The sequence below is a fragment of the Misgurnus anguillicaudatus genome, chromosome 5 (assembly GCF_027580225.2).
Source record: "Misgurnus anguillicaudatus chromosome 5, ASM2758022v2, whole genome shotgun sequence".
NCBI classification, from domain to species: domain Eukaryota; kingdom Metazoa; phylum Chordata; class Actinopteri; order Cypriniformes; family Cobitidae; genus Misgurnus; species Misgurnus anguillicaudatus.
Window position 1 is genome coordinate 23,528,179 of NC_073341.2, and position 13,140 is coordinate 23,541,318.

The 13,140-nt window shown below is 37.5% G+C and overlaps 1 protein-coding gene across 6 annotated transcripts in view; it reads right to left on the reverse strand.

Moving 5' to 3' along the window:
• grid2 (glutamate receptor, ionotropic, delta 2) overlaps nt 1-13,140 on the reverse strand; it is a 485,524-nt gene that overhangs the window by 220,499 nt on the left and 251,885 nt on the right. The window lies entirely within an intron of this gene.

Genomic DNA, 13,140 nt, shown 5'->3' on the forward strand with positions numbered 1-13,140 from the left:
TCTCTCTCTCTTTCGTGCGCGCGCTCGCTCGTTCGCTCTCTCTGTGCTCGTTCAGCTTTGAGTCTCTGGCATGCAGAAGTAAATTAAGAAAGGAGTTCCCGCACATAGGCTAATGCTGTTAATTGTTATAAAGTTTAAGTTTACTCGCGTTTATATCAGTGACGCGTGCGCAGCTGGAGCGATGTAGTTTGACGCGACGTCAGCTCACAGTACACACATCTGTTGGTTTAGAAAGAAAGAGATGCAACGGTAAAGGTGCAAGGCTAAGAAAGTAAAGAGCGACAAAACCATCTCAAATGCTCATCCCCTGATAGCACCATTATAATCTCATTATCTAAAGATCTTATAAACAAGTATGTTCCCTCTCTGTCTTTTGCATATTTACTTGGTCGTTTCACATGCTTATGTATGCATAATAAATACTAAATACAATGCATACTATATCTTCAATAGCCTACAAAATAAATAAATGATTAAAAAACAAGATTCTGTCTATAAAGACTTATCTTTTGTTATCATTAATGCATTTAACAAGATTCTGTCTATAAAGACTTATCTTTTGTTATCATTAATGCATTTTCACTTTAAAACTAACTTTAACTTATTATATTTTTAAAACTGTGGTAAGCATTTAGTTAGTGAGTGGCAATTTTCTGCATATTTGTATATTCCAAAAACTATATAAACATAAAGCTTATAAACATATATACTTTCACACATTTTGGTTTTATTATCACCACAAGTTGCTGTGTGTGGTTGTTAAATAAAGTGTCTTGTGTTTATGCTCAAGTGGGCTCGGTGATATGTTAATAATGATATTATGGTGTTTTCTGGCTCAAAGAGGGAAAACTCACTGTTGTATGTCTCGAAAGAAACTAATGCATTTTGTGATGTAGATTACCTAGATATTACACTTAAAAAAAGACTATAAATCGAGGGGAAGGGGGGCCTACAAAACCTCTTAGCCCCGGGGCCTCACATTAGGTTAAGGCGGCCCTGACAGTCATACAGAGAGTACCCAGGTGAAAAAGTAGTACATGTCATAATGCACTTAAAAGTGCTCTATTTTCGCACATTAATTTTGTACATAATACACTAAAAATGATTTAGTACTTAAGATAGCATCTAAGTGTGCTATTTTGAGACACGATAAACATTAACTAAAATGTGATTTTAACAAGCAATCTCTGCATACAAAGATGGGTTTAAATTTACTACAAGTGGTACCTAAATATATGTAATACATTTTAGTTAATTTTAATGTCATCTCAAAATAGCACAGATAAGTACACTTGGATGTTCTTAAAATTATCCTAAGTACTAAAGAAGAATTTTAAGTATATTAAGTACAAAATTATTATGTGAAAATAGAGCAATTCAAGTAGATAGTGTAATTTTTTCACTTGGGTAATTAGCCTCATAATTACTGTCTCAAACAATATCAAACATCTTTTGGAAATTTTTCTTGGTTTTTATTTCATAGTCTATCAAAATTATCACATGCACACACAATCCATTTTGAGTCCTGCTTTTCTCATATTTGTCTTGAAATATGCTTCAATATTAGATAAATCAGGACTTTGCTCTTCTGTTCAATGCTGAAACATCCAACAAGTTGCTTGAGAGGTGGGAGACAGCATTCAAGCACAAGATCATCAATGAAGCCAGGTCTCTTACTTCGACAGCAGAAATTCAATGTCTTCTCAATGCAGCAGTGGGAGAAGGATCTGAAAATGGTTAGCATCATTTTGAGGATGTTATAGCTTCAGATTTGCCCTGATTTTTTGTGTTTTTGTGAGAACTAAACACATAATATCCACTTGTTTAGATTGGGACAGTGACATGTCATCCATCCTGCTACTATTGCATCTCTTGCCACCTTCTTCGGGAAGGAAGAAGACCAAGATCAGTGCAACAGAGGCTGTTGATAGACTTGTGCATTTCCACAAGGTAAAACTCATAATACTGTTGCAAATCTTTGTGAATGTGTTTGTTTCTACTAGTAGAACTATGGTTTTTCGATACCATAATGTGACACTGTCTAAATATGTTTTTGGGCATTGTATTGACTTGCAGAGCTGGGATTTCCTTGTTAAATTCATCATTTGTTCTGATAAAGAACGTAAGTCACTTATATTTTGGATGGCCTGAGGGTGTATCAGCACGTTTATTTGGGGGGGGGGGGGTGAAATATTTGGTGATTAACTGGTTTTATTCTGCACATATGTGACTCAGTCTGTAAAAACCCAGCTAAAGTCATTTGTTTGTGAGTTACTGTTGTCCAAATAAAATTATCTTACATATTGTATAGAACAGTTTGTGAAAATATAACATGTATCTTTTATATTGACTAGGATCATGTCAAAGATTAAAATCAATGAAAAATCAATGACTGAAATCAAACTTTAAAGCTCCTAATCTCATAATTAGATTGAGACTTTGGCCTGGATTTACATACAGGGTCACATTGAATTTGAGATATTAGTCATTTCTTATTTATGATTTGGTTCAGCACAAGGTTGCCTGGATTCATCATTACACACTGTAATGTGTTTTTTTTTTTAGTTTGTTAAATCTGATTTTTATTGTTGGGGTTGCTTTTTCAGTCCTGCACCAGTATTGAAGACCATCACAGTGGCAGGCAGAGCCACCAGCCATACCTGCTTGGATTAGGAAGGATTAAGAGCAGAATCGACAACTTCTATGTGGTTGTGGACAAACATCTCATCCCCTGTGCTGGAACCAGCTCCTTGAGTGCTATAGATGAACTCTTCTAAGTCCACTACGTTTTCAAACTGTCATACGAGGAAGCCCTTGTCAACAGACTACAATCTACAACATCGATGTTGGACTTTCTAGTGAGTCTCCCCGAGAAAAGGAGTTACGTGCAAAGGTTTTAAACTAGGTTAAATGTTGAGGTGTTTTTGTGGTCAAAGTTTGCATTCAAGTAGCCACACTTTGATATCTCACTTGAGAGTCACGCACAGTTTTTATCCTTCTTTAAAGTTTAAGCTGTTATGTGCACAAGAAATGCTACAAAATCCTGCACAGTCAGTCTTAAATTAGATGGGACAGAATATAGACAAGACCTGATTGTGTGTAATGAAATTGAGAATGAAATCCATATTTTCAGTCAGATTCAGAGAATACTTTTAATCAATGACACTGTGTATTTTATTGTTAACAAACTTGTAACGGAGCATGTCTCGGAGCATCGCCATGCATTTAAAGTTCAGAGGTACTGTGGGTTGAATGAACTTGTCAAAGCCAGCAATTTGAAGTTCTTCAGGCCTTTTGATCTACAGAGTCCATATGGGTCAGATGGTGAATATGTTGTTCCCTCATGTATGTTAGTTTGAGATGTTAGTTTGATCTAAAATATACATTTCAAACTGATACATTGTGTTGGCTGTATGTATGTTAGTTTGAAATGTTAGTTTGAGCTAAAATATAAATTTCAAACTGATACATTGTGTTGGCTGTTCTTTAATTTAATGTATTTAGTTGAACCAAGTGTAGATTGCATTTAAATACCTAAATATGGGGATGTATGAACACTACATTAGTTTTTAAAAAAACCTTTGTGTTATGAGAACACTATATTAGTAAATAAATAACTTGTTTGGTGTTATGTGAACACTATATTAGTTTTAAAAAACTCCCCTGGTGTTATGTGAACACTACATTAGTTTAAAAAAATAACGCTCTTAGTGTTACGTGAACACTAAATTAGTTTAAAAAAAACTCCCTTGGTGTTATGTGAACACTACATTAGTTTAAAAAATAACTCTCTTAGTGTTACGTGAACACTAAATTAGTTTAAAAAGAACTCCTGTAGTGTTAAACTTTTGACACAACTAGTGTGGTTGTAGCACTCACTTGGTGTAAATGAAACTCATCAATGGTGTTAACTGTGAACACTCATAGTGTTATTTTTAACATTTTGTGAGTGTAAAAAAATTAACACTTTTTAAAGTGTAAATTTAACTCGATTTAGTGTGGACTCATATAAACTCTGGAAAAGTGTTAATTTTCACACTCCCAGTGTGATTTTAACACTTTAAAATTTGCTGTGTATGCGCCTTATAACCCGGTGCGCCCTATATATTAAAAAAAATTCTAAAATAGGCCATTCATTGAATGTGCGCCTTATAATCCGGTGCGCCTTATAGGGCGGAAAATACGGTACTCGTAAAATAGATACAAATTCCAGTTAGCCTGGTTTTCCCCATGCTGCCTTGCACGCAAATTTATTCACGCTGCAAGTCTAGCATGTAAACCATTGACCAATTTTTCCCCTGAAATAGGGAACCAATCACAGAACGGGGAGGGGACAGAAAGACGATGAAGACGTCTATGCGACACACCGAAGCAGTTTTGTTTATCCAACACGGCCGTTGACGCGAAGTTACTTTTCGATGCAGCCTTAGATAGTGTTCGAAGTAATTTTGAACGCAAGTTTATTTAAAAAAGAGCAAATTTTGGCGTTAAACAATTTCATATCAATGAAGGATGTTTGGATATGGCAAGACATGATAGACACAGAGTTTTATAGGACCAACCTGCTAGGCATCGTCGTCGACAAAGTCGATTTAACTTATAGTGGTATTTATTAATATCATATTGTCATTATGCCTGTAGTGTGGTTTTCACAGTGCCACTAAGGGGCTGTCCACACGGAGACGTGTATCACTGTATACGTATACATTTTTTATCGTATTGGCGTTTCATCCACACAGATCCGGCGTTTTGGGAGACTGAAACCGCAATTTTTTTAAACCGGGTCCTAAAGTGGATAAATCTGAAATCGACACCCTTGCGGTTTCGTGTGTACAGCCAATCCATATATTTTGTGAAGCGAAAACGTCATCACATCACGTGTCGGAATCGTCACACGTAACAGCAACAACAATAACGGCGGACTACGTGGTTGTGTTCGTGCTACAGAAGCTACTAAGCCTACTAGCTTAATTACAGCAAAATCTATTGCTTCTATGCAATTGTGGTGAGCAACAAGCGATAATGGACAACACCATACGTTGGTTATGCGCATGCTCAAAGTCGTCTTCTCCGTGTATAGTGTATATCTGTGGCAGAATTACAGCGCCCCATACTGGGCTGGCATATATACTACACCGCTTTCAGTCGGTTTCAGTGGTTTCGTGTGTGAACAGATATTTCTTGAGATGACGCCATGTTTACGGATTATTTTTTAGAACAAGGAAACAAAATGATCGGATAGGGAATGCACCGGCTTCGTGTGGACAAAGCCTAAGTTGTGTTGCTTTTCAATATCAATATAAAGCTATCTGTTTAGTTGCGTAGCTTTCAGCTGTGTGCACACGTACTGATAAAAGTTGTTGACGCTTGAATTTACGTCGCTCTACATACATCATCTGGTATAATTGAAACGATTGGCTATAAGCTATGTACACCCAATAAACGGCTCTGGGTATTCGTAAACCACAACTCAAATACGAGAAAATGAGCATGTGGTTTCCAGACAACGTCTCATTCTCTATGAGACTGGTCTGGTGTTGGCCAGGCTAAATTCCAGTGAGATCAGGCTGGAAATAACACAAACAAGCAACATGTTTTACAATTATGCATTTGGCAGATCATTTTATCCAAAGCATCTTAAAGAACATTAAACCTGTATGTTTTGTCAATATATGTGATTCCTGGAATCGAACTCAAGGTGTTTGAGTTGCTAACACGAAAAAGATAAAAAATAAAAATCTGCACATTTCAAGGTCACTAATTAAAAACCCATAAAAGTTTTGAAAAAAAGCAAAGCTCAAATTCTTTACTCTTATTGTATTTATTGTACTTTTCACTTTCTACTTCATCTGTTAAAATATCCCTATTTTCCTCTCTGATGGATCTTTGCATTAAGCCAAAGGAAACACAAGCAGGCGAGTCTCTCCTGCCTTTTCATCTGGAACAAAAAACCATCTGTTCCCCGTGGAGGCAAATATTAAGACAAGGAAAATGAGAAATAATAGACATCAGAGGCAGAGAAGAAAGAAAGAGAAGAGTAAATGGGATGTAATGAGTGGAGCAGAGAAACCTATAGAGAAATACAGAGGCTGATGGAGATGATGCTCTCGTCCAATCTTTTTTTTTTTTGTATGAGCACTTTTGTCCTCTGAAGTGACAATGCTGAGCATCCCCCCGGCACAAAGACGGGTCCATTGAAAGGTCTCATTGACCTATTGTAACTCAATCTGATGCAACATAAAAGGTCAGGTGAAATGAGGGTTTATCTAATGTCCAAACATAATGAATCATTAGTAAACTACAGTATTTTCATCACCATTACAAATGCATTTAAGATGTAGCACAACAAAAGCTCATTGAAGGTGTCAACAGAAGACTTATTACTCGTGCTTACAGTAAGTGTGTGTGCAGGTTTAACTATTCTTGTAAGGGAAAATATACAAATAATGAAACAGTATCAGTAGCCAACTTGTGAGGATGCTTCAGGTGGTCAGTACTTGTAATACAAAAATCATATATTAGCCAAATCATGTTTACATCTGCAATATATATGTACCCCTTTAAGAGTGGATTAATCCCAACCGTACACTGGTAATATATTAGATTGCAGAACAACAGAAAATGACCCAGTAAAATGATTTCTGTCATTGGTGGATGACCTTCAGGCTGTTTTATAACGCAATTCTCTATTACAATGAAACATTGATCTTGATTTTTGTTTCAACTGGATGAAAATCAAAGTCGTCTGTCTGTGGTTGAGAAAGAAAAGAGAGCCAGGCTGGTGTGGGTGATTGTATTGGATTATGTGAGAGCTTTGAAAAAGAGCCCAGTTTTTTATTAAAGACTTTCTATGGCTTTATTTGCAAACTGGTTCAAGCGTACGTTTTATGATAAAGCGCTAATAAAGCAAATGGGTAATGACGACTGTAAATACTGTATCTCATAAGCTCGCAGGAAACAGGGGCCCGGATTCACACTGTGCAAGTTTTAAATCCAGGTCTATTTACGGTCCTAAAAGGATTCAAATCAATAGTGGGAGCACGAGGGAAGAGAGCGTTTGGAAATGTTTCTTGTTGTGGGGAACGAGCTAATTTGTCAAATGAAATCACACTGCTTTCTCAACCTGCTAAACCTGCCCGGCTGCCAAAAAACCTCCTCTGCCGCATGGGCTGCTTTTTTCCCATATCACGTCGAAGACCCGGCAAACCGCATTTGACACCTGGCTTTCGCGCCAAAGGTTGCCAAATAAAGGCGAACGAGACGGTTACATGAGCAGGTCTTTACGCATACTGATTTAGCATGCGTGCGAGCGGCGATATCTCTCACCACAGCTGTGTACCCTCCTCCTCACCTCACACAACCTGTGGCAGAGCGATTTACAAATGGCACTCTCTCCACCCGCCGGGGGGAAATATTTATTTTTTCCCATTTCTATCTGCGAGATGATCGATCAAAGCTGCTTGTTTGAAGATAAGGCTAGTGATGGCAAATCCGCTTGAGTAATTGTGCAGTTAAAGATTGCCACAGTGCAACCCCTCCATCACTCTTAACAATCAAACTGATAAATCCTACAGTCCTCCTCACATCCGCCAACATCTGACTGTGCACATATCCCTTATTTCGGCTGACGGGATGGGACACGGTGTGGAAAACTCCAGAACCGAAAGATGACTGCACAGGGAGGAAGTGGTCTCCTGCTGGACAATTTAATACGCTACTACTTGGTGTTTATCAAAGGACATCATAACTTTTCCTCCAACAGTGATCTAATGCCACACAGAATATAAACAGAAATAGAAAATCATCTCATTTTTACAAGTGTTTATCTTGCCTTCATGTTTTTATTCCTCCCACTTCTATAAAATTTGTGAATTTTTTTCTCTCTCAATAATTTATACAAATAATTTACACTCACCTAAAGGATTATTAGGAACGCATGTTAAATTTCTCATTAATGCAATTATCTAGTCAACCAATCACATGGCAGTTGCTTCAATGCATTTAGGGGTGTGGTCCTGGTCAAGACAATCTCCTGAACTCCAAACTTAATGTCAGAATGGGAAAGAAAGGTGATTAAGCAATTTTGAGCGTGGCATGGTTGTTGGTGCCAGAGGGGCCGGGCTGAGTATTTCACAATCTGCTCAGTTACTGGGATTTTCACACACAACCATTTCTAGGGTTTACAAAGAATGGTGTGAAAAGGGAAAAACATCCAGTATGCGGCAGTCCTGTGAATGCTAAAGGTCAGAGGAGAATGGGCTAACTGATTCAAGCTGATAGAAGAGCAACTTTGACTGAAATAACCAATCGTTACAACCTAGGTATGCAGCAAAGCATTTGTGAAGCCACAACACGCACAACCTTGAGGCGGACGACCCCACCGGGTACCACTCATCTCTACTACAAATAGGAAAAAGAGGCTACAATTTGCACAAGCTCACCAAAATTGGACAGTTGAAGACTGGAAAAATGTTGCCTGATCTGATGAGTCTCGGTTCTGTTGAGACATTCAGATTGTAGAGTCAGAATTTGGCGTAAACAGAATTAGAACATGGATCGATCATGCCTTGTTACCACTGTGCAGGCTGGTGATGTAATGGTGTGGGGGATGTTTTCTTGGCACACTTTAGGCCCCTTAGTGCCAATTAGGCATCGTTTAAATGCCACGACCTACCTGAGATTGTCCATCCCTTTATGACCACTATGTACCCATCCTCTGATGGCTACTTCCAGCAGGATATTGCACCATGTTACAAAGCTTGAATCATTTCAAATTGGTGTCTTGAACATGACAATGAGTTCACTGTACTAAAATGGCCCCCAAAGTCACCAGATCTAAACCCAATAGAGCATCTTTGGGATGTGGTGGAATGGGAGCTTCGTGCCCTGGATGTGCATCCCACAAATCTCCATCAACCGCAAGATGCTATCCTATCAATATGGGCCAACATTTTTAAAGAATGCTTTCAGCACCTTGTTGAATCAATACCATGTAGAATTAAGACAGTTCTGAAGGCGAAAGGGGTCAAACACAGTATTAGTATGGTGTTCCTAATAATCCTTTATAGTAGGTGAGTGTATATGATTGTCCATTCCTGCCCTCTTGTTTTTTCCCTTCCACTTCTATAAAATGTCTGTTTTTTCTCTATAACGGCTCAAATTTGTTTTGATCTTTTTAGGACTTAGAAATACAAAGCATTATGCAATTTTAGTGCATGAAAAAGAGCAGCTATGACATGACATCCATCATGTCAAATGAAACAAATAAACAAATGACAAAGATGTCATTTCTGGGTAAACTATTCAAATAAAAATGTTGTACTGTTACGACAGCATTCGGTTTTAGTTGAACTTGCAACTCTCAGATTGTTTTAAAGAGACGTTTGACAGTTTCAGTCACAATAAACCTTGAGTGCTAAAGAAGGACAACAAAATAATTATACCTGCAGTTTTGTTAATGTGACTTTTCTAAGGCTTTAAATATGTTCATGCCTGACAGAACTTTTCTGAATATCGAGAGCAAAAAATCTACAAGATTCAGATGGCAGGTGCACAGGAGTTGGCAGAAGTGATGGACATAATGTGTTAGAGGCTAATGAGATCTGATGAAATATACTTGTATACTATGTTTATCTCCATTACGGTAAATGAGAGCTTTATATATAGCCGCCTCTAACCATTTTGAAAATATTACAATTAAGGCCATTGACAGCTATTTCATCATATTCTCATTACTATACCAACATTGTACTCCAACAAAAGTTTACGAGGAATGCGACACAACTTAATGAAAACTGCACTTAGCTTACACATTGAATTCCTGAATATATTTATAATTTTTTGCTACCAGGGCTCCAAACTAACTTTTTTCACTAGGAGCACAGTGGCCCCCAATTGAAAATTTTAGGGGCGCAACCAGAAAATTTAGGGGCACACTAAATCAACATGCTAACCAAATATTCAAATTTCTACTAATTTCCACTGTATTACTAATAAATACTTTAATGATAGATGCAAAAAGTACAATGTGCTGTTTTGCATCACAAAAATAAAAGATCAAATTTATTGGTCGCACATGTGCGACTGGATGTAAAATTCAGTGGCACACTCTCAAATTTTGGTGGCAGTCTGGAGCCCTGAGGTAATTTCTGTTTTGATTCGCTTTGGATTTTTTCAGTCACAGTATTGCCCTTTATATCTGTGTTAATATTTAATGTTAGCTACAGAAAAAATAGAAAAAAAAGTAAAAGTAAAATTATAAAAAGTAATAAAGTAAAATTATTGCTGTAGCCTATGTGTAATTGCATAGAAAGCTACATAATCACAGATATACTTTATATACATTATACATATACTCACAACAAGATGAGTGACATACATTTATCTTTTGCATGTTTCTTCTCATCTTTCCTCATAATGGGCACTGATGGCTTAAACCTGTTTTTCTCATTCATAGTTCAATATGTGTTGCATTACATCTCCTGCTCACACTTCTTATGATGTGTCGCTATTGGAATCTGTGACTAAACCTCGCCCCTCCTTCTCATACTTCTTCATCCTTCTCACCCTGCTCTAGTGTCTTGTACCATATTCCTCAATAAGGTGAATTTGACTTCAAACACATCCAGAATAGTCTGGTTTAAAGCATTCAGGGTCTGACACATGTCTGCACCCTCTCACCAACTACCTTTGTTTGACTTCAGTGTCATGCTCTGGTCAGATTTGCAGACCGTGACGCTGGCTTCTCTTCCCTTCTGTACAAAAGAGGCTTTTTTGCAGGAAGAGTAAACTTTATCCTGCTTCTGTCAGATAAAATCACAGTGTTACACTTCGGATGGGAATCTAACACCGGTTCTGCAAAATACAGACACTGACTGACTGATAGTTCCATTTGGTTCCATTAACAGTTCTGAGAAAAATGCTGGGTTATTTCATAGTTGGGTAAAATATGGACAGATTCAAGTGTTAGGTTAAATTAATATAGACAATGAACTATATTTGAGCAAACCATAGGTTGAAACAACCCAGTATTTTAGGTTGAAACAACCCATTTATATAGGTCAATATAAATCCAACAGTTGCATTTCAGCAACCCATTAGAGAAGTTGGGTCACTAGGCGGTCATCTTTGCAATGCCTCTGGGTAGTTATTTCAGTCATGCAAGACTAAAGTCCTACTTGAATGGGGAAAAACGGATATCTCTAAAATTGCCTGCGAAAATAAAAAAAAATATTGTACCAATAAACTGTACCATAGCATTTATTTTCAAACTGCACTTTATTCACTAGGGCTGTTTTTGGGGCTTTGACGATTATGACGATTAATTGTCTATTTTATTGCTTTGACATTTAATTCTCATACATTTTTGTTTGTTCAGCTTGTTCATAAAAATTTTTTCACAACATGCTGGAAACTCAGGTAAACTCCCACTACAACTTTAAATTGACTGCATTTAGCCTATGTAATGTGGTGTTACATGGGTAAATTTATGGTAAGATAACGAAAACGGTTAGTGAACTACACTGAACAATTTCAGTATAACAGTAAAGCCCGGTATACACTGTGCTATTTGAAATAGTCCTTTAGGATTGTTGCTTGTCACACTGTGCGATCAATATCGTAGTTAAGTCCATGTCACACTGTATAATCTCAGTTTCCATCAATGTCAGACTGTACGAGTTTAAAGACTTTTAAAAAGTGGATGCACGCAAACAAACGCGTCCGGAGTTTTACGTCATCGATCGACGACGGCTGGGCGAACACACGCTAAAGCGAAGTCTAGCAAACCGAAACAACATCTAAAAAACTAAAGCACAAACTCGAAATATATTTTACATGCTTTGTAGTAATGTTAGCTTACCTGTCCAAAAGGATGAGAGCCAACTCCGGATCCATTTTTATACCCAAAACAAGGCGGAGGTTTCCCCATAATTCAAATGCCCTGCCGATATTAATCCGTGTTTTTGTCCGAAGTTGATCCGATTCACATTTGGCCTTACGAGCTTCAACAGATCATTTTTTTCTTAACAATATGTGGAGTTTGTGTTGGAGTCTGTGTTGTGCTGGGAGCAAGTTGTTTCAGTCTGTTATCAGACGCGTTGCAGTGTTGTCGCTGTTGAGCGCAAAGTCAGTAGACGAGGCGAGAGGCTTGGGAGCGCGCATGCAGGCAACGTCATTGGATTTCGCGCCAAATCCGACCCGGTACTTTCACATTAAAATAATACTTTTTTTAGAGGTAATAGCAAAACCCACAAAGTGGATCATTTTAATGTGAGATTACAACCCCTTCACACACAGGCAATTGAAAAGGGATTAGTTTAAGTAGAAACCTATAAATTACTGTAAATATAAGGTTTACCTGGCAGTAAATATAAACACTTATTACACGGCTCTCTGGAATGCTTGATTCTGATTGGTCAGTTGAGACATTTGCAGGTTCGTTCTTTTCGAATAATAACTGCTCCAAATTAATAACGCATAGCCGGACTACTTGCACGAGTAAAATCGCTCCGCGGCAATAAAGATCAATAAAGATTACTGTCTGTTTGGCGCCATCTTGTGACAAACACTCGACAACCACGACAAGACACATACAGCTTACTAAGACTGAACTTGACAAAATAGAGCATGACAGCTACGAAGCCAACACACAAAAAAATACAGAATGGGGATTAAAACTTCTCAAAGACTGGCTAAAAGAGAAAAAATGGAGACAGACAAGTATGAAGCAGCGGATCTTAATAAGGTATTACGATCATTTTATGCATCTGTGCAAAGTTTCGCGGAAGGATAAATATGTTAATTTGAAACAAATATGCCAATAAAATGTTTAAAATTTATATTCATGTCCAGTTTTTTGTCTTATGTGGCAAGTAGCCGTGTAATAAGCGGGATAATGTAGAGGCAGCCGGTAGTTATTGGGAAATAAGCCCCTTCAGTGATCACTGATCACACTGATCACACTGTCGGGGCTTATTTCCCAATAACTACCGGCTGCCTCTACATTATCCCTTACATATTTAATCGTAATTGTTAAATGAATACATCTTTCAAAAACGGAAAATTATCATGAAATAAACACAACAAAGTGTCTAAAAATAAATAACTGAAAATAAAAATGCAATAAAATTAAACTGACTA